General features: G+C 45.9%; 1 protein-coding gene across 4 annotated transcripts in view; it reads right to left on the bottom strand.

The window, feature by feature from the left end:
- Window positions 1-24599, bottom strand: part of LOC139050214 (acyl-coenzyme A diphosphatase NUDT19-like) — a 125139-nt gene that overhangs the window by 19037 nt on the left and 81503 nt on the right. The window contains exon 1 of one of the 4 annotated variants that reach the window (XM_070526442.1): window positions 18902-19083. The exons of the other annotated variants lie outside the window; for them this stretch is intronic. The gene's annotated coding sequence lies outside the window, so the exon portion shown is untranslated. Of the gene's footprint in view, window positions 1-18901; window positions 19084-24599 lie in introns of those variants that run through there. 4 annotated transcript variants of the gene reach the window in all.

Here is a 24599-nt window from a genome sequence, read left to right as displayed (position 1 = left end):
AAATTCGGCGAGTTATATAGCGATTATTTCATGTAGCGACACACACTTTTAAATAGCTTTACGGGCTTCCAGATAGGTTGAACCCTGCACACTACGCACCATATGCCTAGTGTACACCACATATATAAGCACCATTGCCTAAAAAAGCAGCAGGTGAGCTGGGCGAGGCTTGTTTGTCCCACTGCTCCGAAACAGAATACTAGCGAAAATGATAAACGTGTTCTGAAAATGGACAAGGAAAACGCGCGACTAAGAGACCAGCTCTTAGAAGAACGCAAAAGAAAATCACTATAGAGTCAGAGTTAGAGACGCGCCCCAATAGCAAACTACAACAGCTGGAAGCGGCGCGTTAATCTAAAGAAAGAGCGAACACGAAGGCGGCGGTAAATGTAAACTCGGTCTCCGCGCAGTCTCCGACAAACCCAACTTCAAATAGCGCGCAGACAACGGCAGCGCAAATACAAACGACGTTCACGGAAAACCTGAAAATATTCATGCATGGAATGATGACGTTAGTTAAACAAAAGCAAAACGGAATTGCAGTGAACGAATGATGTCGAAAAACATAAGAAATTTGCGGAGGAACAGCTTAAGGAATCACGAAGGTTGTTCCGACCAAAAAACGCGCAATATCTATTGGAGCGGGTTCTGCAAAACATAACATAAGCTAGAGCGTATAACAGAATCCGACGACTCGGACACGGAAACGTCACGGGCTTAAAATAAGTGTGCGCAACATGGCTAATCACGCTAGGAAACCACAACGACTACCAAATTCAGAACAGTTGGAGATCAGGCAATGGAACTGCCGCTCCTTCGCCAGGAAAGCGGCAGCGCGGTCCGACAGTTGATCAAAAACTCCGGAATCACTCGGGACGTGATATGTCTGCACGAGGTAGGAGCCAAGCCGGCCAAACTGCAGGGATCCTACACTGAGCGATCCTTGAAATTCGGAGGTCGCTACGCTGTGAGCAAGTCCATAAACGCTCAATTATTAACACTTGCACACATTCAGGCAGATACTAATTCCATAGTTATCAGTATGATTCCAAAGAAACGAAGTATACATAAGGCACACACAATAATCACAAACGTGTACAGTTCCCCAAAAAGCAAAGGGGCGATCTACCCCAAGTTCTCTCGGCAACAAAAGATTTAACGGGCACCAGGGATAAGACGGTGATAGTGCATGACTTTAACGCAACTCACATGCTATCCCAGACAACAGAAAACATCCCGTGGACCTCCTGGAAAGATCCGAACGTCCTAGCTTTTTATGGGACGTACTGAGGACGTCCACAGCACCATACCCACGATGAAATTGCGTTTTAAACACAACATCTACTGCCGGACTTATCGCGACCCTAACTTCACAAACATGCCAGCAGCATCCTCAGCAGGAGGTTGCTTCCAGGTGTGTAATTTGGAGCTTCATGCTTGGCCGAACGAAATTGACTATAACCAAAAACTAAATACAAATGACACACTTCAACCAAACAAATGTTTATTTGTAGCCTGTATTTTGCTTTAAACGTTATCATTATTATTATGTTATTATTACGTTATTATTGGTCGTTGTGTCCAAAGCGCACCTTCCACCGACGGTTCTCTTGAAGTACCAAAAGCAGATCTCGAAGTTTATGTTATTGTACGTGCATATAGGTGGCGCTGTACCTATATTTCATTTGATATCGAAATGCTTTTTAATGGTGGCAAGAAACAAAGACGCAAAATTTCTGAGATTTAAGAGCACATGAACGCGCACAAGTACCCAAACAGAGCCCTACAATAAGGGTATATTGCAGATGCGTATTATCTTGCTATATGCTTAAGAACGCTCGGCGTGCTAGTACCGACAGCTTATTGAGCATTTTATTGAGCATTTGAAATGTTTTACAGAAGTAACTCTAGGAGGTCCCATAGTCAAAGACTGAGGAGGGACCTCCAACAAAAAATACATAGAAAAAGTTTACTTAATGCGGTTGACAACAGCAGTAGCAATCCTAGGTACAGTAAGTATTAACAAACAAAGTCGAGTCATAGTAATAACAACAAAGGATAAACACGAAAAGCAGATCCAAGGAGTATTATTTGACATACAGAAGCGTAAAAATTATACAACACAATCACTTTCCCAAGAAGTGGCGACGAATTTTTCTCCTAAATAAATGAATGGAAGGAGATGATTTAATGGAGGGTGGTAGTGAATTCCATATTGATGTTGCTAAAAAGTTCGCGGTAAGTTTGCCGTAGTTAGTCCTTGGTTGCGGTAGGAGGTAGTTATTATGGTGTGAAAATCGAGTGCCAGTGAAATGGGGGGTTTGGTCTTTTGATATCAACAAAATTGGTAGTTCTCCTCGACAAAATTTATAAGTCAGGACACTAAGACAACATTTATTTAAATCCACTACGGACAGAATATTATATGTGCGGAGTAATGGCAGAGCACTACATGAAAAATGGCTGTAACTTATTATTCTCAGAGCTTGGTTTTGTGTGTGTTGCAGGGGTGCCAAGTGAGTTGCGTAAGTATTACCCCAAGAAGAAATGCAGTAAGAGATGTGGCTGTGAATAAATGCGTAGTAGAGCGAAATTAATATACGTATAGGAAAATATGGGCGGACTTTGATTAGTATTCTGATACCATATGCTGCTTCACGCGTTAATAATGATATGTGATTTGTAAATTTTAAATGACTGTCCAGTTCAACTCCAAGAAATGTTGCATGGTCAACAGCCTGAAGCGAAGTCGAACCAATGTTAATGCATGGCTTCTCCTGTACACTTTTTTGCGCGGATGAAAAAATTACAAATTTCGATTTAGTAGCATTAATACTGAGCATATTATCTCGGCACCAATTAACGATTTTAACCACGTCGGCATTAAGGTGAGATATTAGCGATACCAAGGAAGTGTTAGAAGAATAAATTGTGTCATCAGCGTATAAAATACAACTGGAATGTGTAATGTATTCTGGAAGGTCATTGATGTACACGAGGAATAAAATTGGTCCTAGTATTGAGCCTTGTGGAACCCCTATGTTAGTTATTTTGGCACGCGAATGTGTATCAGAAATAGAGACGATATGTTTTCGATCATGTAAATAACTGCGAATTAGGGAAAGTGCTGGACCACACACGCCAACAGCGTTTAGTTTAGCAAAAAGTATGTCATGATTTAATGAATCGAATGCTTTAGAAAAATCAATAAACAAGGTACCAGCCAATTTACCTGTGTCAATGGCTGTTTTAAGATGATCGGTTAAAGTAATGAGCGCTAATTCAGTTGAATAACCAGATCGAAAGCCAAATTGATAAGAGGACAAAATACTGAACTTTGTGAAATAGCTAGTTAAACGTACTACGAATAACCTTTCAATTATCTTGCTGAAAAATGATAAAATAGATATAGGGCGGTAGTTTAATAACGAGTTCTTGCTACCCTTTTTGAAAACAGGAATAACTTTGGCGATTTTTAAGCAGCTAGGAAAGACGCCAGTTTTGAATATTAGATTTATTATGTGTGAGAGTGTGTCACTGATAAGATGAGCTATAAGCTTTACATGAGATGAGTTGAAGTTATCTAAACCAGCTCCAGTGTTCTTTAAGCTCAGAATGGTCATGCGCACTTCTTCTGGGGAAACTGGACCGAGAAAAAAACTGTGTGGCAAACGATGATAAGCCTTGTCGATGTGAACTGAGAGACGTGGCTGGTCGGGGCAAAAAGAATCGGCAAAGGCGTTAGCGATGGCTGAAGGATTATTAAGGGTTTGTTCCCCAACTTGAATAGCAGTTATGGCGGGATTTGGCGATGTTCTATTTAAAAATTCGTTGATAATATTCCACTGCTTTTTAGAATCGTTGCCAGCACGGTCAATTTCCTTTTCATAATACTCTTTTTTAGCGTTTTTAAGAAGCCTGCTCAAAATATTCGAGTAGCACTTGTAACGAGTGAGCAGGGTTAAATTAAATGGCTTCTTTTTTGTTTTTTTATAAAGATTATCTTTTCTGCGCACGCATTTCAGAAGATTATCAGTCATCCACGGACAACGAGGAAAAGCGAACCTTTTCTTACTCGTGGTTATTGTGGTTGATTCGGAAGTAGCGTTAGAAATTATATTGCAAAACAATTCGAAGGCGATTTCTGGATTATTTTGCGACGTAACGGGGTACCAATTAACTTCGGCGATTTTCCTAACAAATGAAGTTTTGTCGAGATTTTTTCTTTTAACATGCATATCTGGAATATTGATATTGGAATTTATACGCACGAATATTGGATAATGATCAGTTAGTGAAACTTCAATGACACCAGATCCAGGTGTAACCATGAAATTCGACAATGCATGGTCAATTAGTGTATCCGGACCATTTATATTCCGCCGAGTAGGTACAATTACAAGTGATTCGAGGCCATGTCCATTCAATGTATCTGTATAAGCAGTGTATGATGAACTGTGAACATCTAGAAGATTAATATTGATGTCACCCATAATAATGATGTTTTTACATTCTAGCGATAGCGTGTGCAAAACATGGTTTAGTTCTAAACAAAAATCATTCAAGGATGACGACGGTGATCGATAAATAGAACCAACCACTAAATTTTTGGCGTCAATATCGAGAAATGATGCGTTCAGCTCAATCCACACTGATTCACAATTTACTTGATTAATTGTTAAGTCCCGACGCCTGGAATATTCTAACTCTGAAGAAATGAAGACAGCTGCGCCGCCATGACAGCTGTCACTCCGGTGACAGTATTCTGGCGTATAAGATGAAAAAGAGTACAAGTTGTTATCGGCTTCGCTGAGCCAGGTTTCACTAACACATATGATCGAGAAGTGGTGCTGACTAGATGATAGGAAATGATAAATGTCATCAAAATGTTTCCGTAAGCTGCGTGCATTAAAATGTACGAGGGATCGGCAAGGAGGCTTAAGGTAAGAATCTAGTTCGGACGGTGTGAAGTATGAAGCCATAAGAGGTCTGTTGGGCTGAGATGCGTAGTATATTAACCCAATTCGTAAATAATGAAATGCCCTATAGTTACAGTACCAAACAATAGTGCATTGAAACACGTCCTGACATCATCCTAAAATGGACATCGAACTATGTACCTGGTATGTGCTCAGTATCTACTTGGGACGGACAAATGGACTTGATAAGGAGCCTTTTAGGATTAGTGCAGGACATGCTTAGGATGTACGAACGTCCTGATGCTGACACCACAGATACTTATTGAGGATGCCTTTGCGTTGTCTGGGATGGGGATACGCGAAAACGTCGCTCAAAGGGTTCTGACTAGAGGCACCGCCAGGGCCTTGGGCTAACGGGCAATCAATCAAATCGGCAAACCGACACACACGGGTAACAGCGTCACCAGAGACACGGCGCCCGAAAGCGCATTTACAATTAACGTCAGAGACGCACAATGGGCTTCCCTAGACGAAAACATGGGTAGCGATCACGACATAATCCGAATAGCGCTTTCCACACCCAGCATACGTAGAACTATCGGAATCACTCAGTTTACCGACTGGCCTCGTTACAGAGAACTCCAGGGGGCGCTGGCAGTCGGATCAAGAGGAAAATTAGACAATTTCATGGGTGGCGGCAATGGAAAAGAAATCTGCCGTGAATAACTACTTAAGAGGAAAAAACGAAATAAGGAAAGAAACAATTCATGATAACTCAAAGGGAAACTCATTACTTTTTGAAGTGAGATCAGGATGCCTTAGAACACGCACCTATAAAGCGAGATATAAGAAGGGAGAAGAAGCATGCGCTTGATGCGGTAAAGGTAGGAAACGATGCAGCATGTTGTATTAGAATGTGAAGATATCTGCCCAGCGGTCGATTAAGGCACCATGACCTCCTTGAAGCCCTTGGGTTCAGCGAGAGCAGGGGGAAAGTAAGCATGTCCGCAAAATAGATTAGTAAGAGGCGATTGGTGAAAGAAAAGTAGGGAAACGACAAAAAACGCAGACGTAAAAAAACAAAGTTCACAATAGGGGGTCAGAAAAGTTTCTTATGGGAACTCATCGTGGCTTTTTTTCCCTTTTCTTTAACCTAGGTAAGAAATTAGGCAGTTTAATAGCAAGAGCTTGGTGGCACAACTCCCCGCCCCGTTCCAAAGCGGACGCTCACACCATCCATCCAACGGATACCATGCACCCGACCAACATTAAACGCACAGCGGAGGCGCCGGTAGCGCCCTACCGAAATGCGGCCGCCGTGGCCGAGATTCGATCCCGTGACCTCGTGCTTAGCAGGCCAACACCATAGCCAATGAGCAACCACGGCGGGTGTTTGTTTGCATCCCACTCTAAATCTAACCTAAATCTATTTAGACGAGCGTTTTCTTTTCTATGTTGTTTCTACCAGAACGCAGGCGCCGCTGCAATGAATCGAACCCGCAACCTCAGGCTCAGGAGCAGAACGCCATACCTACGTACTGAGCAACTGAAACCGAAACAATAGCTCACTCTACAAGCGCTGAAAGTCGAAACAGCTTGCCTCCTGGCATCCAGAGATCATGCACGCCATCCAGCGCCGTGCATATACATAGTATATACAGCGCGCAGAAGTTTCCGCGTTAGTGGCTATGAGAAATGAAATGTGGACTGCGCCTAAAAAATGGACGTGTATATAACTTGGGGTCATCCTGATGGATAAGACCGGTTACGCAGTGGAGAGTTTTAGCGTGTCTGTATACGCATTGCGCTTTGCGGAATAACGGTTTAAAAGTGTGCAGAGAGAGAGAGAGGAAAGGCAGGGAGGTTAACCATGCAGAGGCGAGTTTCCTGTTTGCTACCCTGCACTGGGGTGGGTGATATAGAGTTTATAGAGACGACAAAGAGCGAGAGGAGAAAAAAAGGACCAAAAAAGGAAGAAAAAGAAAAAGGAAACGGGTAACAGAAAAGGCGTTCCAATCACAGACGTTCACACGGGCCGGTCGATCTCAAGAAGCGTAGTAGCGCTTGCACGGCTTTCTGATGCGATGTTAAGTCGCGTCGATGTTTTAGAATTCTTTCTTCCGACAAAGGCCGGTCGTCCAACTGGTTCAGCATGACGGAAAGCGATTGTCTCTGCACACTGTGGTGCGGGCACTGGCAAAGAACATGACGAATCGTTTCCGCGTCGCCGCAATCGCCACATGCTGGGGTGCCGACCATCCCTATGCGGAACGCGTAGGCATTGGTAAACGCGTCGCCCAACCATAGCCTATACAAAAAGGTCGCTTCTCTTCGGGGAAGTCGTGGTGGAATTCGGAGGCTTAAGGTTGGATCCAAGGTATATAAACGGGCGTGCATAAAATGGGGTCCATTCCACTCTGACGTAGTGCATTGGCGTGCAAGTAAGCGGAGCATCCTTGCAGCATCTGTCCTAGACAGCGGGATCGACAGGCGGTTGTCTTCTGCATGAGCTGAACGAGCAGCTTCATCGGCAAGTTCATTGCAGATGATGCCACAGCGACTTGGTAGCCATCCACTGAAACATTATTTCATTTCCTTTCTCAGTCAGTTGGTGTACGGCTTGTGTGATTTCAAATACCAACCGTTCATGCGGACCGCGCCGTAAAGCTTACAATAAACACTGTAGTGCCGTCTTCGAGTCGCAGAAAATCGACCATTTGTGTCTTGGTTCGTCATTAATACAGTGTAGTGCGACTCGAAGCGCTGCGAGTTCTGCTGCCGTCGATGTGAGATGTTTTCAACTTTATGGTGGTGGCTTTTGCTAGAATGACGACAGCTGCGGTAGAGCTCGTCGACAGGACGGAGCCGTCGGTGTATATGTGGGTGTAATACCGGTACTTCTCATTTAATAGGAGTAAGGTAAGCCTTTTAAGAGCTGGCGATGACATATCTGCTCTTTTTTCCAGACGTCAATAATAATATTTGGGGTTTTACTTGCCAAAACCACTTTCCGATTATGAGGCACGCCGTAGTGGAGGACTCCGGAAATTTTGACCACCTGGGGTTCTTTAACGTGCACCTAAATCTAAGCACACGGGTGTTTTCGCATTTCGCCCCCATCGAAATGCGGCCGCCGTGGCCGGGATTCGATCCCGCGACCTCGTGCTCAGCAGCCCAACACCATAGCCACTGAGCAACCACGGCGGGTGTTTTTTCCAGACGTCAGGTATTGTCAGGTTGATCTTTGGCTCAATGAGGCATCAAAGAGGAGTCAAAGGTATCGCGGCAAGTGTGAAGCAAGATGATGCCCACGATGTGCGGATACCGTTCGGCAGAAAGAGGAGCGTGCACTCTCTCCGCAGGTAGAGATACTATATGGTGGCAAGGAGTGCGGGCAAGGTGCCTTACGTGCACTCTTAGTGCTTCAACTATGATGGTGATTGCAATAGTTGCCGCCATTGACGCACTTCGAGGAAGACCTAGACAAATCCTGAGCGCCTCAGTCTGAACGCTTCGAATAGTACGTAGACCTATTTTACTTGCATTAGTCAATACTGGCAAGCTGTACTACAAAAAGCAGAGAAAAGGTACCGTATATAGTTGCAGCATAGCGCAAAGCTTAACCACAGAGAGTCGTACACAGCAATTATTTCAGTAACCAACCGTATTCTACTTATCATCATAATAATAATCATCATCAGCCTGGCTACGCCCACTGCAGGGCAAAGGCCTCTCCCATACTTCAACTACCCCGGTCATGTACTAATAATGACCATGTCCCTGCAAACTTCTTAATCTCATCCGCCCACCTAACTTTCTGCCGCCCCCTGCTACGCTTCCCTTCCCTTGGAATCCAGTCCGTAACCCTTAATGACCATCGGTTATCTTCCCTCCTCATTACAAGTCCTGCCCATGCCCATTTCTTTTTCTTGACTTCAACTAAGATGTCATTAACTCGCGTTTGTTCCCTCACCCAATCCGCTCTTTCCTTATCCTTTAACGTTACACCTATCATTCTTCTTTCCATAGCTCGTTGCGTGGTCTTCAATTTGAGTAGAACCCTTTTCGTAAGCCTCCAGGTTTCTTCCCCGTACGTGAATACTGGTAAGACACAGCTGTTGTACACTTTTCTCTTGAGGGATAATAATTCTACTTATAACTGCCGGTATAAAACATGTCGGCAGTGGCGTAATCGTTAACATGCACCCTCCTAAATAGGGGTGATTTCGATTAAGAATCGAATGTTACACACTCTATTCCTACTCGTATTCGAAAATGATCTATTCGGTATTTTCGAAGATCTAAACTAGCCAAACATTTCGCAACAACCGACTGTTAAAGACGGGTTACTGTTATCCGTCTTCTAAATAAGGTATCATGAGTTATCAGAAAGGAAACAACGCCGCAGTTTTCGAAGCAATGCGGAAACGAAATGGGTAATGCAAGCTTTGTTTTCGATTTCGCGAGAAAATAAAAGATCAAATTCTGGGATTCTACGTGCCAAAACCAAGGTATGATTATGAGGCACGCCGTATAACGGGGGACTCCATATCAATTTCGACCACCCAAAGCACAATACACGGGCGGGCTCTTTTTTTTTGGGGGGGGGGGGGGGGCTATCGAAGCGCGGCCGCCGTGGCCGGGATTCACTCCAGCGTCCTCGGCCGTAACAGCGCAACGCCAAGGCCACTAAGCAACCATAGAGGGGGGCTTTCGTGAAAGGAAGCCACAGGAGAACCTGTGATTCTTGCTTGAAATCTAATTTAGCGTTTCATGCACTGTAGCCACGTAGCAGTTCTATCTTTTACGCTATACAACCAGTGATGTCTTCCTTTTGCAACGGGTCATTTTACTTGTGTCTACGGCAGGGTTCTCGTTTTTTTCTCCGCAACTTATCTTTTTTTCAACCACCATTTATTTAGAGTTTCAGGAAAGCTATAGTCGTACAGCAACCTTTCATTCTGGGAAATCTTGTTAGCAACCAGGTTCTGAAGATGTTCAGAGGATATTCTTGCAGTTCTTTTAATTATTTACGATTAGTGATGCTAGTAAAAAGTGATCCTAATTGTCCCCGACAGTTGTCTATCTTTTTTCACTGGTCATGTAGTACATGCGTTGTACCTAATTATACTGGCATAAATAGTCTTGGTTTATCTGTGAGCTCCTGCGTTTGATAATTCGTTATTCGATACTTATTATTTGTATTCGATTGATATTCAAAAAAGTTTATACTCACCCCCCTCTACTTTTAATTTTTTCTGCGACAAGAACACCCACGTAACACGAAACCATGTCTGCATACAACGCGTTGTGGTTGGACGAATCGTCACAAGACGTCAGTATACCTGCGTTATTGCTGCAGTTCACGCACCCAGTATAACGCGGTATTCGGTTAGTAGGTTCACGGATTTTAACAGCATGTATACGTGCGTCTCGCCCCAGCAAAATACGGTGTGCCTCTATACTTTGTTTCGCAACTAAAAGTGGGAACTTGAAATTCGTCATAGTCATACGCACTAAAGCTAAAGCATACACGGCGCCTTAAATTTCTGTACCTTTCATTCGTAATTGGCGACGTGGTGAATAAACTGATAGTAGAAATGCGTGATTAACGCGTTGGATGAAATGAAAACGAATAACAAAAATCTTCCACTTAACTTCCGACACTCAGTAGCACGGAAAGACTGCGCAGATATACTTTCCGAAATCAGACGGCAACTATATATATATAGCCACGTGCTGCTGCTCGCCATGGGCCAAAGGCTATTGTTCGGGAACAGTGGAAATGGTTTTCATTGTCTCCAAGCCTTTTTACACGAGGTGGCATCTGAAGCATATCTACACTATCACCGTGGCTTCCCCCAGTGCAGTGTTCTCTTACCGTCGAATGTCTTCGCTGTGTGCTCAAATTGGCGTGGTCGGAGTGGCCGTACTCCAGATAACAGACAAAGAGCGCCCTCAGTCGCACCCTAAAGTGTATTAAACGCGCACAACGACTTCTCCTTTGTTTATGCGGATACCTGTAGCGCATTGTCCACGCGATTATTTTCGCCACCGATGTATCTACAGAGTGGCTATGAGCCGATTCACCGTGTAGCCTACTTAGGCAGGAAAGAGCAACGCGATGGAAGCTGCGCGCGATGTTACCACGGATCCTTCAATACCTGATTTACCAAGTGGCCGGAAGAGTATTAAAAAAAAAACTAATAAGGCTCGAATATATATAAGGTAAATGTAGGCAGGCTTGGTGACAAGTGCAATTCCGTACTTGAGGGGCATGTTGAGTGGCTTACGAACTGCTCGGCAGCGAAATATTTGAGCTGTTTCGCAGTTTCTATATATACATTTCGAAGTCTTTTGCGGTAACTTGCACACACTGCATCATTGAATACCTTAAATGCAGCAGCGTCTTGAAACGAGAGCGCCTGCGCATTGAAGACTTGAGTTCATCAGTGAATCCCAGATGCAGCGATTCGATAGCTTTTATTTCTTTTTATCCTGAAAAGAGGAGACATGACTAAATGCTGGGGTACAGCTCGACGAGGGTCTTTCCCCTTTTATATATACTATTTTATCTTTTCTTTTGCCAAGGACTATCACGTCACGAAAACTCGGCTGACAAGTGCAACTCGCAATGCACGGAAGGATGCGTGGAGCCTACCTTCGGATGTAGTACATTCTATCTTAATTGCCACTATCAGCATGCGAGCTGCGGCATATCATCCGAGATGGCTATGCTGTTTCAGATCAGTACAGTATACTGCTGTGCTCTTGGTGTTCCGAAGTTCTGGCAGGATGCTTCAATACTCTTGTTTGCAGGGAGGGATGCTCTGATTCTACTGTGTGCGACCTCATTTATCGGAGTATTACCAGAGCGCTCCAGAGGCTATACATGTTCAAGCAACGTATACACTTGTTGGGAGCTCGGTTTAGCGGAAGCAAGGAATACACGTTATGATAGGTTGAGAACGGATAGTCGATTGGCTTTATTCAAAAGTAAAAGCAGGTATACCGAGTGGCAGTGGTGGCGCCTAGTCGGGCAGCCGCTTCGGTTCCAAAAAAGACCAGGGGTCAATGACCCCCACGGCGCGACAAGGCGAGGTAAACTGGATTTCCGCGAAGCGGGGACAACGTAGAGACGGACGGTCGCTACACACTTCTCGCCATACGCGCCCCGGCCAACGTATGCACGTATGGCTCCACGTATATATGCAGGTTTAATGTGCAGTTGCCTATCTTTATCAAAGCAAGGACTGAAATTAGACTGGGTCGCAAGTGGCGCGAAATTTTATCCGTGCTTTCATATTTTAACAATACTATGTTTATTTTAATTTTAACAATACTATTTTTATTTTATTTTAAATATTCTTTGGCGTGTGCAGTTAGCTACTAGCTTCGATTATGCGTGCTCCTATAAACGGTCGCTTCGAGACATGAGTTGTATTTGGAAATGTCGCAGAAGCGTGTTTACAACGCACACAGCCAAGTCTCAACGAGGTTATCTCTAGTGCGGTACAAAGTCCGCGAGGTATAAAACTTTGCGCAATTGTGCACCCGGGAAGCAGCGTTCTCAAGTCGTTGGCGATGCTTTGCTGCAGAGCTCCATGTCACGTGTTCGATACTGTAGCCTCGGCAGGCGCATTTCGATGGGGGCGAAAAAAAAAAAAAAACCTACCCACGTAACACCCCAGGATGCTTATGGCCCATACACGCTCTTATGAAACGCTTATGGGTAAATAAATTACATGGAAGGAAACAAAAGCGTATCGAAGTGTTTCCATCGACTTTCAGTGCCGGCCTATCACTTGTCATTTGCGACCGTGGCAGCTTTATACATCTTAATAACGAAGATGCTGACGTATATACATGCGCGCTACAAGAAATATCCTTGGTAACTCAAACTGGCTGCGAACAATATGCCGTTGGTCGCGTTCGCCTAAAATGTCGCTATTTTTTGTTTGGTTCCAGTTACGTGAAACACTCACATAGAATAAAATGAGGAAGCCGACGTTTAAAAATGCGAATAGTCATACCTGCGGTCTTGGCAGTGCACCAGACCCTTTTTGAAAGACGCAGTTGAAGCGATTGGCTCGAAAAAGACGCTCGGCCGAAATGCAGTTGTCGAGATGTGCTTAGTGCCACCCTTGCTAATAGCAGCTCGCTTCCGTATTACAGCACGCAGCTTCCGCAGACCTAAATAACACTTCCAGCGGCCGCCAGCCGCGGGATCTGGTTCGCCAATCGCAAAGAAAGCCAAGGGGGAAATCCGTCGGTAGCAGATGTAGAGCAGAGAGGAAAACTTGGAAAAAGAAAGCTAGGCGAGGAAAACTCGTGTCGCTATATTGGTTCCTGATTGGATGTCGAGTCGCGCCGAACTTGCTTCGCAAGCTAGTTAACTTTGTCGGAGAGGCAAAGGAGTACTGCAGGTGGTTGCGGTACCTGTGTTGCTTTTCCCGGTGTTATAAGGTACTTGAACTCACACACTGACGCACACCGCGCAATATTATGGAAGTCTATGGATCGACCGCAGTTAATTCGTGCAAAATTCAAGTAAATAAAAAAAGGAGCAATAGAGAGAGAGAGAGAATGTTCGCCAATCAGCGCGACGCCACCAGGCTGTCTTGCGCTTCATAATATTGCGCCAAGAGTGAAACAAAATGCTTTTCTTGGGGCCTATGCCGATAAAATATTCCAATTTTACACATCTGATAGGAGCGATAGGACAAATATCGGGGGTCTATCAAGGAGGAGTGGGAGGTGATACTCCAGAAGGTAGGATAGCCAAAAGGACTGCTTGTCAGGGTGTCATCCCTCGAAGGTCATTATGAAATACATTTCCCACATTTTCACTCTCTGAAACCTCATTCCTGGGTTACCTGCTCTGGAGACAGCAGATAGGTGCGTGCAGTGTCGGTCAGACCTTCCATTCGCGCATCCCTTTCTAAACGTCATTTCACCTACAAAGCTTAGAGGTCTTGCGCGTGCGCGTAACAGGACGGAGGGTGCGAAGACGTTGAACGCCATGCACCTTATAGCGACGGTAAACGTGACCCAGGAAGTCGGCAGATATGCCGCCGGCGCAGATGAGCGGTGGAGAGGGGTAACTGTGTGTGCATGTATGTATATGTGTGTGTGACAGGAGCGCAGATTGAGCCCGAGGCGAAAAAAGGGAAAGGGGGGGGTAGTCGCCAGGCGAAAGGACGCACGTGCGGCAGACACGGGAGAAAGGCGACTTTCATCGGGACGGCTGACAGGCAGAAGAATATTCTGTGCAGTCAATGGGTCACCAGTCACGGCACCTCCACAACGGGCGAGCCGGGACCTCTGACCCAGTACTCGCGAGAGAGCGAACGCAGCCTAGTTTACTTTATGGACTCACCAGAGCAGATGCGTGTTTGTGTATGCGTCGAACCGCCGGGCAGGCCGGAAAGGACACGGTGCGCAGAAACACGGGCGACGTTAAGCCGCACTCCTTTGGCAAGTTGATTAGTGTATTCATAACGTTCTCTCTCGGCACAAATAAGGGATGGTTCAAAAGTGCTTCTCCACGATGTTCCGTCAGAAAATCCGGTCTACCGAAACAATGTGCAGCTCATTTGTTAGTCCAAAGCTTTCACTTTCCCCGAGGAGGTTGCCAACGTTTGTCCTTATCTCTTGCTAATTTTATGAACAGCAGTACGTACTTCTCTGGGACGTTCTTCTTTGTAAAGCACTTTCAGACCAACTGAACTTTCAGGCACTGTGTCATAGGCTTTCTTTAAACCAGTGAAGACAACGTAGATTTTGCTGCTGGATTTTAGCGGAACTTTTCTATCACTTATGCCTATGGTTGTATCAATAGTGGACTTTCCAGATATTAATACGAACTTTTGGGCTGAGATAGCGATCTCTCTTCGCATGCCTTCTGCCCACGATCCATTTGAAATCTTTCTCGGCCTCAAGCGACATGAACTTGATGCATCCTGATCAGACTTACGCCAACCTAATCACTGCAGTCCTGATTGTCGTCCCTGAAGATGGGAATAATTCCCTACTATTATTTTTGAGATGTTCGTTAATCTCGGTCACGATGTCGCACAATACGTTTACACCATCATCTTCTGTAGTATTCGAGGCTTCTACTGGAGTTCCGTCTGGTCCAGCTGCATCTCCGTTCTTCAACTTCGTCAGTGCTACCATATAGACCGTTTACAACGGTTCGTTTGCGGAGCGCAAAAGAGATGCCGCTATCAGCTCTGACGCCATACTACGCCTTCTTAGTGCGACCGAATGCCTGAATCGTCCCAAAGGGTAACGGGCTTGTACAAATTTTATTGAATGTGTATGTTAACACGTTGCACATAGAAAGCTATGTGTGGCGTGGCACACTTGAAAAAGTATCTTTCGACACTATGCAATATCAGTGTATACCCTGCAGCACGAAGAAGGAGAAACACGAGTTCGCGTGTTGTGCAGGTGGTTCGTTTTAGCAAATAATTATATGTCACGGACTAAGGATTATTTTTTTGCGGACTGTGCTACTCAGCCTTGCAAAACATATTTAACTCCGATATGAACAGTCGCGATTATGAGTGAGGAACGGTTGAGTGCCCTCGTGTGCACTCTGACGTCGCCACATTGTCGTGCTTCTTAACGAATATTTCTCGCCCGGAATCCCGCATTTTATCAACAGGAGCGGACAACTAGTCAGGGCTCGTGCAATCGCAATCGCCTGCGCATGCAGTCATGATAATAAACCGAGGACGTCTGCCGTGCAAACACTGTCCTGTATCGTGGCAAGCATACGAATTAAAAGGTGTTAAGCCTGTTCTGGGCACATAAAGCATAACGAAATATCTTTAACTGACGGTACTTTCGTTGAAGAGCAAGACACCAAAACACCTCGGGCGCAAAACTAAGGCAGTGAAGAAGCGAGTTCCTTATTTAGTGGCACTGAAAGCAATGTTATCCACATACTGCTCGCGCATATAACCACCGTCACAACGGATTACACATTATTGAAGCTGCAAGATTGATCTGCTATTACAAGAAAAACAAGAAAAATAAGGACGCGCACTCTGGTAACGCTACATCCGAAAACGGCCAAAGGCCCATAGAATTCGATCTGCCCCATCGTGTTGGGCCGCGTGTAAATGGTCCATATAGTCCTAACGTTCCGTTTCCTCTATCGGTTGAATGCGTTGCATTGAATTATGGGGTTTTACGTGCCAAAACCACTTTGATTATGAGGCACGCCGTAGTGGAGGGCTCCGGAAATTTCGACCACCTGGGGTTCTTTATGAATCACCTAAATCTAAGTACACGGGTGTTTTCGCATTTCGACCCCATCGTAATGCGGCCGCCGTGTGCGTTGCATTACTGGCGAATAACAATTCCCCTCAGAAAGCGAAAACAATGTCTTTCTGCATTTACTCAGCACGTCATCAGTTATCGGTAAGAAGAAGCCAGAAGGCGCTCAATGGCGGCACTGTGTAATATAAACGGTCTCCCCTCCCACTCTGCTGCGTAATTAGTGCATTAGACAATTCATAGTGAATTAATCTGCGTTGAGCAGTCTTTGTTATCTTGTGCGTCTTCAGGGTTTCTATATACCCTTCCTTGAGCTCTCTCAATCTGCTTCACCCGGGGAAGGTACTTCACGCTTCTATAAACTTTCTTCCCATTTTCACTTGTTTCCATATTCTTGTGCATTTCTCCATGTTTTGGTTTTCGCCTGTGCCACTCATTTTTGCTTCCTTCCATTCCTTTGTAAACTTCTAGGCCTTCATGTGTATGCATTCAATCCAAATTGTTCTTTGCTCCATCCTTTCCTCGCCCTGTCGCTTGGACTCCTTTATCTCACCAACAAGCTTCTTGCTAGCCCATGTATTCTCGAAAATTCCTCCAAGTATTTCGTTCTCCGCGTTCCTAACGTCGTGTGCTTTCCTTTTTGTGCCTGATTATCTTCTCTTCTTCAACAGCCAGTGGCATTGTATTTCGAAGTTACAAGAAGGCTCACCAGTGTCGAGCTTCTACGTGCTCGCTTGTGATCACCACGCAGTTTCCCCCATCTGTCCGGTACTCACTGCCTCAACATAGGCAAATATTGGCATCTGAATCACACAGTAAAATAAAAAAAAACGCTTACTGATCTCACGCCATTTGCGTGGAATGCAGCGCAATGCAGTTTTCTTTTACATTTACCTTTTGAATTGGGTAGGACACGAGTAGTTATGTTTATCTTATAGATGCCTTCAGTGGTGCGCCATTGTGCTGCAGTTATACGATACGTGTGCCTCGAGTGGTGCGTCAATGATTGGATTCTCGAGTTTTGCTGGTCCCGTTCGTGGTTCACAGTGTATAACGAATGGAAAATAGATTCAATTTCTGCAAATATAGCATATCTTCCTTTCTCTTGTTCGCTGCTTTAATTCGACATTTACTCGTGTACACTTTACCGTCGATTGAGTCCACGACTGTGTAAGGAACTGCACCTTTTACGGAAGGGCATCTTTCTCTTTTCGAAAAGAAATTGACAAGGGTTGTACGCCCTCATAGCGAGCCCCAATAATATATACGAACGACACGCACTTGTACGCTCGCCACCGCAATCATTAGCATCAGTGTGTAGATGACGATACTGCAAACTTGGCTCCCGGAGTAGCGACCCAGGAACACGCACGTGCCGCTGTGGGAAACCAAAACCAGCTCGTGATTCTCGGCCGTATGCCTCTGCCGTAGCGGCGCGCCGTAAACACATCTGTGGTCACGGGGTGAGATCAGGAAGGGAAGCCGTGCTCTCTGCCCGGGGGCCTTTATCGATGTCGAGCACGCACCACGGGAGGGTCAGGGAAATGGAGCAGGAATCAGGGGGCTGCGAGTCGAGCGTAGGCTCGTGCCGGAGCCAAGAGTCGTCGGGGCGAATGACCCCTTTTATTTGGCGCAATTCGTGCTCCACTGTACATGCCGTCAGCGCCGAAAATAGAGGATGGAGAGGGCAAAGAGGTTCTGCTCGGACCGCTGCGCGATCGCCAGTGCTTCCCGTTATCACCGTTCGACGCGCTCGTGAGAGCGCAAACACTTAGCCTCGAAACAGAATTCCTCGTATAATAAGCGTGGTGCCGACGGGATACAGGACTGGCTACGTGAAACATCGGCCTTTCGCAAACTTTCGGCTAATCTGGCTCGCACGCACAAACACTACTCTTTCGGCAGAAAAAAAATTAGCCTGTGAACTTTCAGAAGTGGTGTATACATAAGCCGGCCCCCTCAAGTCCGCTCTCACGCACGGCGCGTGACATACGTGCAGCCGGGTGAATACGTGGTCACTGACGGGAGGTGAACGACCCACGCTGCATACTGCTGGCCTAATGAGACGAATCAATGCACTCACAGCTTCCTCGTGCGTACGGCACTGTCGTTATTGACTCGCTGCCTCGGTATGTGAATGCGTCTCGTCAGCGCCGCAAATGTTTCGAGTACACGGGCGTACAGTTTCTAACAGTTGTCCATCATCTCGTGCGCCCTTTCCACAGTTGAAAACTATTTGCGCAATCAAACATGGTTGCGCGCGCGGATGCGTGCAATGAAAAGTCCTCTTACAAGCGAGTGATCAGCGACACATAGGCTTCGGTTACAATACGCGGTTTGATCGTCGCGTAGCAGGAAAGTCGCCAGTGTCCTGCGCAGTACGATTCATGAGCAGCTGTAAACGCATTGGATCAGTGCGGAAACCACCTCGGGTGCGCGTAATCCGATAAAGTTCGACTAATGATGGTTTGTCGACTTCCGCGTCAACACGAAGGGAAGGGTTGCAAAGAGACGTGACGGAAGGGAAAAAAAAAAGGCGGACGCACTCTCGTAAAGTGCCGTTCGAGTGGAAACAACGGTTATACCTTAAGGGTTCTCGTTTCCCTTAAGCTATAGCCACACTACACACCAGCCACTTTGCGGGCGCCGTCAAACGCGCACGTAGCGAAACGCTGTCCTGGACGGCAGCTCACCTGCGGTTCTCCGGTTCCCTTTGCGCGTCAGGGTGGCGGTTGGTGCGGCGCTGAGGAACAAGTGGGGCTGTCAGCGCTGTCGCGCTTCAAGCATGCCGTCGGGCGAAGCGAAGTAGTGGTGGGCAGCGGCGCACGCGAAACACGTCCTGGGCCAGGCACGGTCACCGGTGTGGCCGAGGCACGAGCGCGGAACTCTGACTGCACGGGCCAAGTGCGGCCGTCGCGCTCGACCATGAGTGGCGAGGGAAATCTAGGTTGGTGAGAGGACCCGTCAGACGGGATGCCGCGGGGGCCGCGGCGGTGACGTTTGCTGTTTTTTTCACGCCGCCGGTGCGGCTCGCGCTCAGCGCAATGTTCCTCCGGGACTGGAGCTCTCCGGCGGGACCCGCGCTCGGCGAGCCGGCTTGACCCCGATGTAGCGGGCGGACGACACTCGTGCGAGACTGCGCGTCCTGGAGGGAGGAGGGGGGGATTCCCGGCTTTCGCGCGGGCACGTCGTACGTTCGACGCGTCGGTCTCGCTGAAATGAAGTGACCGAGGGGCGCCCGCGGGGTGGAGGCAGCCGCGTGGACTCGCGGCGTTTCCATTCACTGGCGAAGTTCCACCATCGTAGCGATGGTGGAACTTCGCAGCGGGTCACTGAGGACGCGGGCGGGCCACAGCGGTATCGCGACCAATGGTTGTGTTATTGAGATCAGAATATATGAACAAAAATCATGAGATCTTCGGCGGCGCGTCTTTTTCTTTTTAAATAAATAAATACAAAGGGTGATGGCGCCCTGATGTGGTGCTGGCTACGCTGTACTCGTCCCATGACAGTCGTTCGTTCAACAGCACGCGGACGGACGTGGAGCAACACTTGTGTGCAGCACATTAAATGTCAACAGAGGTGACTCGGTTGACGTACCACGCGTCAATTTCAACTTTATCTGAACTCTACGTTAGCGCTTTCGGTATATTTATCTGTTATGCTGATACTGTATCTCATTTTTTGTGTCGGTTTTAGCCTTGATTTCAGCCGGCCTATCTCTGTTACGTACTGTCATTTTTTTTCTCGTTTGTTTCGTTTAACCGGCCAATTTCAGTGTAATTACTGTTTGCCCAAGAGAAGGAATAGCTGGCGTCACCCATGATGCCAACCTTCCTGCACAAACATTTAATAATAATAAAAGAGACCGTCTTCTCAATAGTCATTGCAAGGAAATTTAGTTCGTTTAATTCTCTTTCGAAAATAAGTTTACTTGAATGTGATCACCATATGAAATCAGTTATCGGTTCAGGACAACGTCATAAATGCGTTGAAAAGGTGCTGACGATGTTGGCGATAACAAAGTCCCGCATCCCAGTGTTGCCGTAGTGGAAGGCTCGTGATCATGAGTGACCAGTTGGAATCACAATTTCAGTACTTAGGTGCCTTTGCATTTCACCGACATTGGTGTGCATCCGCCTGACCGGGAGTCAATTACCCACAACCTTGTTAGATAAGCAGCAGCGGAACGCCATAACTACCGAGCCACTTGTCGGGCGTATACAGCAAAGTAAGGCATCAATTTTGTTTAGAACTTACATTAACTAAATCTATGTAACTACATGATAGTGTGCCAAAACTTCAGTGCAGGACTACAGGAGATAGATAAGAATCATCAGCAACACCAGCAGGCTTGACTCTTAATTCAATGAGCAATCTTTCAGCACAATTGTTCTTATTCTGCACTTCTTTATTTTTTTACGTCGCTAAAAAGAACTATGTCTCAATAGCGGAGCACATCTTCACTTTACTATGCCGTCGCTTATGAGAAATGAACTGTAAGTTTATTTTTGTTTTGTCTTTAGGTTTATCGCAAGACCTGTCGCGCCAAACACTGAGCAGACAGCGTAAGTACATGTACGCAGTACAAAGCGCGTGTTTGCCAGGATGTGCGCTATCGCCACTTTCCGGTTAGACGTATACACCTAAGGTCACTCTGCGGAACAACAGAATAATACAGTACACAGGTCCTACAATGCACACGACGAATTGTGGCCTCCGTTCGAGGAGAGTGTCAAAAATGATCTGGCGGTACGCGCCGAATTTTTTTCGGACTTTCTCTGTTCCCGAGGTGATCGCGTGCAGGAAAGGGAGATGACACGGTCATCATGCACGCTTTCGCCTACCACAGAAATGCGCCTCAAGCACAATGACCTTTCTACAAACGAAGCATTCGGCAAAGAAAGTGCGATGAGTACAATTAATAATGCCTTCTTCTAAAGTACCATCTTCCGCCAAGTCAGGTATAGGAATTTCAATGGAACTGGGCGCAAGAAGAAATTAACGTTTCGGTCTAGAAAAAAAGTGACTGGTATAAATTTCCCTTTGATCGAATTTCGTTAAGACTTCTTGCAGACATGCGCACCTTTGAATCGCTTCGAAAATAATAGAAGAGGGGGGAGAGGGATCAGAGGTATACGAAGTGCGTCAAGAGGAGTATAGTACATCAGCAACATAGGATTCAACAATATTTTGATAACCGCCGAGCACTTTAAAAGCCCGCAGAAAAAGAGCACAAATGCTTGCGTGCGTTCACATGCACAGCGGCCGGTGACGGCAACGCTGCGTCGCTATAATTTGGAGTACATCATGGGGGTCATATGCGGATGACCAAACACATGTTACCGTTCGGTTTTGATCGATTTGGCAAGTATTTTACTAGCCGCTATAAGTAAATATAAGTAAATAATATTAGCATTAAGTAAATCTTAAGGTTATTCGCCTCGGTAATTCGTCTGATGTAGTATACTGCGCATTCAATTATACTTCTACCAAGAGCAGCAACAACAATATATATTTTTTTAATTACGCAGGCTGCGCCAGTGCTACTTTGTAGATGTTTTATGCTCATCGGCGGATAAAACGTGCGAAACAGAAGTACTCACCAATCGGGCACTTAATAAGATTCGCAAGTGAACTAAGTTAATTTCTTTAAGACCGGCAAATGTTGCAGTAGTAGAGTTGAAACCTGTTAGCGCTGTATAGCACGTCTACTCAGTGGTAATCGTGAGACTCAAAATGAGCCTGCCAAATATGAACACATGCCCAATTTGTCAAGCAAAGATGCCTGGCGGAGGAGTTCCGTGCAAACATCGAGTGATGCATAGAAATACTGATAGATATAGCAATGATAGAGTCGAAAGCTAAAAGGTCACACACACACATACACACACACGCACGCACGCACACAAACCGCTTTCAACGAAATGAGCCGTGCACTCAGGCTCTCTAGTTTGAACGCGCGTGTCTAATACCCAGATATTATAGCGGAACAAACAGGCAGGCAAACCGATTACTCCGGTTATCCTGTTTTCGAATCCGAATAGCTGACGAATAGAATAACCGGATAACCGGTTTTGCCACAAAACTAGCTTAATGCTGACGCATGCACTTGCTCGAAGGCATTAATGTCGCCGCACGCAAGCGCCTGTGCACGCGACACTCTTTAGGTCTCTCGCGCTTTTTTTTTTTTTGGAGCACTGAAAAATAAAAACCAGATCTTAATAGAAAGAAGATCGATAGGATATTTCTCAATGGGCTCTACAACTTCTCCAATAAAGCTTTTACGTTAAAGTCAATACTTTAAAAAGTGAATAAAATTTGTTCTTTGTTATTTAAGCTCAAACAAAAATTACTTGGAATTGATCAAGAGAACAGTGAAGAACAATGATTTGGTTGCATTCTCATTGATCATAAGCGATTTTTTTACGCTTTGTACAAATATACAGGTAATATACAGGCAATAAATATGCATGGTAATATACAGGGCTAAAAATCCCTGTATATTACATGTTCACGCACGTTTGTGCAAAGTGTTTTAGTGCCAGTTTGATCTCTCTTATCACCTCGTGTTAGAAACGTTTAATAAAGGGGTAGAATCTGGCGACAGAAGAGGTTGCCAACATTTATAATTTCATTCAAAGATATTAATCAGCGTAATGTTGCGAGTAACATACTTGGTAGGGGTATGTATCCATAGCATAAAAATGGAAGAAGGCTGTTTCAACTATTATTTTCGGTATAAGGGTGGTACTTATAGCCACATACACAACCATAGGAGTCATTTCAGTTCACGATGACACTCCATGGCTTCGAATACGAGCATCAGTGTCGCGTTCATTTTTCAATTGGCGCGCACATGCGAAAAACACTTCGCAATCGTGTGTAAAGGTCTGGCGTCACGCTCTTCCGAGCGCTTTCTGGCCTCCCGACCTCCTTCTGACCTATCTTCAGATAGTGTGACGTTCGCCGTTCTGCTGACGTTCATCGTCGTTGCCTCAGGCGCACCTATTATTTCGCCTTTCGTATCGTTCACGTTTCATGGAATCGCGCGATAAGGCAACGCTGAGAATGTAAGAAACGAACTTTCCTTATTTACTGCTTTCAAGTTGTCGAGTGTCCTGAAATCACTCGCGATTGCATACTTGCATGTTCAGAAGGAAAGTCATACTTAAGCATGAATTGCAGCGGCAAGATAACCCTTGATCGCTAAATTAAAAAAAAATTGGGCTCCAATCCACGCTGTGAGGCTGATTTGCCAGCGAATCTGGGGCATCACCTGATCCCATAGACCGATGTGACGTAGCCTTAAACGATTGAGCAATGCACTACATGAAACTGACAGCAAGACAATTAAATGGGCACGACGTCGTTGTGCATATTGACGTTACTGTTCCCTTCGGCGCTGACCCTATTAGCGCTGCTCTTCAGGCGTGCTAACTGGGTGTACGTGGCTTGCTTTGGACATGTAGGAACCGCTGCGTCCTGCCTAGCCTGAGCACGACGCTGTTGTGCATATTGACGTTGCTGTTCCCGTCGCCGCTCATCATGGTCACCCTGCTCTTCGAGAGCCCTACGTGTGACCGTCCCATAGCACTATCACAACACATTGAAAAGCAGTTGCTATTTGGGTTATTTTGCATATGAAAGTGTAGTGACGTCACTCTCTGCTTCGTATGCTAATGTTACCGCTTGCACTTGCTTGGACTTGACTGATTTCAAAGCGCTTTGCTGCGTGCACACACAGTGTTCCCTCTATCTCGCTTTCCTCTTTCGGTTCCCCCTTTCTCTTCCCCCAGCGTAGGGTAGTAAACCGGACGCTAGTCTGGTTGACTTCCCTGCCTTTCTCTCTCTCTCTCTCTCCCGGCAAGCGCAGCTTATGTAAACGTAATCTCTACTGGGAAACGCATGCGGTGAACGCTACGTGCTTCGCATTGTTCTAACGCACCTTATCTATTATTCGGTGTTGACATTTGTTTTGTGCTTTTCTATGTTGAAACGAATGCTGGGGTGTGTCTCGCAGGCGTGTTTCCAATGGAGGCAGGCACTTTGCGCTTCAATTCGTAGCATATGCTTTCTGTCGACTGTTCTGTCGGAGAAATTCCAAGATCCAAGTCTATACATCTTCGCTGTAATATAAATTCTAGGGATTTACGTGTTAAAACCACGATCTGATTATGAGGCATGTATGCCTTATGGGCGCCGCGGGCGCTGGCCAGATGGTGCTGCGGCTGTTTCAGCTGCCTATACTAGATCCGCCGACGCCAGCTGCTTATAGGCTACGGCGGAAAGAAGACGATACGCGCGCCTGCTAAATGCCTTTCTTGAACTCTATGCTTGCTCGAACTGATCGAACCTGTTAGGCAAAGTATTATACTGATCCACGTCAGC

Source organism: Dermacentor albipictus, chromosome 1 (genome assembly GCF_038994185.2).
Source record: "Dermacentor albipictus isolate Rhodes 1998 colony chromosome 1, USDA_Dalb.pri_finalv2, whole genome shotgun sequence".
NCBI lineage: Eukaryota > Metazoa > Arthropoda > Arachnida > Ixodida > Ixodidae > Dermacentor > Dermacentor albipictus.
The sequence above is the reverse complement of the archived record's forward strand: the minus strand, read 5'-3'. Positions and strand labels throughout refer to the sequence as shown.